This window comes from Dermacentor variabilis, chromosome 5, assembly GCF_050947875.1.
Source record: "Dermacentor variabilis isolate Ectoservices chromosome 5, ASM5094787v1, whole genome shotgun sequence".
NCBI classification, from domain to species: domain Eukaryota; kingdom Metazoa; phylum Arthropoda; class Arachnida; order Ixodida; family Ixodidae; genus Dermacentor; species Dermacentor variabilis.
Genome location: NC_134572.1, coordinates 22,133,764 through 22,136,463, shown reverse-complemented (window position 1 = coordinate 22,136,463; position 2,700 = coordinate 22,133,764). Strand labels below are relative to the sequence as shown.

At 38.0% G+C, this 2,700-nt stretch overlaps 1 non-coding gene across 1 annotated transcript; it reads left to right on the top strand.

The window, feature by feature from the left end:
- The first annotated feature begins 304 nt into the window (after positions 1 to 304).
- Positions 305 to 377, top strand: TRNAS-UGA (transfer RNA serine (anticodon UGA)). The gene has a single exon. It is a non-coding gene; the product is annotated as a tRNA-Ser (tRNA).
- Positions 378 to 2,700: the final 2,323 nt, after the last annotated feature.

The window sequence follows — 2,700 nt, the reverse complement described above, 5'->3', positions numbered from 1 at the left end:
ATATTGTGCAAACATAAAGAAAATTAAATGCATGTTATTCCAACGTAGCGTGAACATATTTTCGCGCTTATATAGAACAAAAAACAAAATTATGAGCACGTTATGCCAACGTAGTGAACATTTTCCATGCTTATATATATATATATATATATATATATATATATATATATATATATAAACGAGAAGAAAGGGGGTTAACCGAGGGGCCCGAGGTCGCCAAGGTCTGTGAGTGGTGGCGCTGGCTAACACTCCCAGGGTTCTACTAGGACACATAAATACCCAAGAAAGTGGATGGGGAAACAACGCCGTGGTAGCTCAATTGCCAGAGCATCGCACGTGAAATGCGAAGGTTGTGGGTTCGGTTCCCACCTGCGGCAAGTTGTTTTTTCATCCACTTTAATTTCCATTAATTTATCGTTTCTTGATTTCATTTATTGAGCACAAGTAATTTCCCCTATGTTGTCCTTGGTGTCAGTGTTTGTTGGCTTCTTATATATATATATATATATATATATATATATATATATGTGTGTGTGTGTGTGTGTTAAGACAGCCAAATTACATCAAACAAGCACATACCCATACAAGACAGAAAACTCAAATGGAATATGACATTTACTTAAAAACCTTTTTTGACTGAACCGAAAAAAAATTCGTCAGGTAGATCATTAAAGATTCTTGGCACACAGACACATCGTCGTGCTTCACCATACCTTGCTGATGAACGAGGAATATTGAAACGCTTGTTGTCCCTCAAAAGTCGATGGACTACATATTTCTCTCTCGGTTGGTTGTTTTAAAAATGACGAAGAACAACAGTTCGCTTAGATAACGACTGAACTGAGGGAAAACCTAGCGCTGAATATAAATTGTCATCTAACAGCTGGCCACAGCCATAGGCAACAATTTTCAATATATTTTTTTTAATAAACTGTCAATTCGCGTTTACCATCTCAATGCGCAGAAAGCGAATACAGTGATTCCGTATCGTAATATGCTTACGCGAGAGCATGCACTATGGCTCTCTTTACCGATAATGGCGTGTAACCTTTTATATTAAAAAGCAACCAAGCGACACTCCTAACTTTGCCACACAGATAGGCCAGATGATGCTGCCACGGCCTGCTGCTATGAATAAATATACCGAGATATCTCACACAGTCTACATATTAAACAAGGGTACATGTACATGAAACTCAGTGCTGGTCATGCAAGAATACTGGAATGTTTATTGCTGTAGTCTTTAACGGATTTCTAAAACATATTAACTGTGTCTTTCCGATATTTACATTAATACAGTTTTTCGCAAACCAGTGCATTACACTATGTATTGTATCTTGCAGGGCACCCACAGCTTTTTCATAATTTATATGCTTTGTTAATATTACTGTATCGTCGGCATACTGATTGATATTGCCTTTAGTAATTAATAGAGGAAGATCGTTTACAAAAATGTTAAATAAAAGAGGCGATAAAATCGACCCCTGGGGAACACCGGCTGTAAGCTATTGCTTGCTACTGATGGTTTCCTTGTCGGCTATAACTATTTGTGACCTACCACACATGTAGTTTCGCAGTACGTTGTGAAATGGTCCTCTGAATACCAATAAATTTAGTTTCGCTAGTAGAACGATATGATTCACTCTGTCAAAAGCTTTTGCTATGTCAAGAAAAAGCGCACAGGTGAATACGTTGTTTTCCAAATGCGGAATATACTTCATCTGAGAATTCTTCTAATAGGGATGTGGTACCTCGATTCGCAACGAAACCAAACTGCCTGGGCGATAAAATCGAAAACTTCATTAAGAAAGGCATCATGCATTCGTACAGGAATTCTTCGGGTATCTGGGAAAGTACCGGCAAAATTGAGATTGGTCTAAAGTTTGCAACCTTACTTTTCCTACCTCCATTGTATAGTGGCTTCACTATAGTCGTTTTTAGAGAATCGGGAATTGCTGCTGTTTCTAAAAAGCCATTAATTAAATAAGCAAGGTGTTCGCAAGCACATCGAAGTTTCTTGGCAGAGTGCCTAGTGATATGCCATCTATTCCTGGTGGTTTACTTTGCCGAAAACTAAAGAGAATCCTTTTCAGTTTAGGCGTTGATAAGCTATCCATAAAAGCGGACGCCGACACAGATTCCTTCAATGTACAATTATTTTCTTGTTGGGATAAAGCGTTATCAGAAGAACGCGAGAAAAAACGGTCGAATGCGTTAACTACCACTGTTTTGTCATCTAGAAATGAGTTAATATGATTAGGAAGCACGTCACTTCCTCTCCTAAGATTATTTATTATAGATCACGTTCTCGCGGGACTTTTGCGTGATTGATTCAATTTATTTTTAAAAAAACATTCTTTTCGCTGTTGGCAAAAGCCCGACTACCCTGTTTGTTGCCATTTTGTATTCAGCTTTTAATCTGTCATTTTTAGGAGAACGTTTGCAGCTCTTCCAGAGCCAATCCCTAAACGATATGGCACGCATAATATCGGCATTAAGCCAGCTAACATTATTTCTGCGCTTTTTCATAACAGTATATGTACTTAGGCGCTGAAAGTGTTTAAGATAAGTGGAGAATATTTCGTATGCCTTATCGGGTGCACTGCCATCAATCAGCAAAGACCAGTCAAAATTAGTGATGTGTTAGTCGAACATTTGGTAATAGTGATTTGAATTCCCATTTTATGTCTTTGTGTGTTC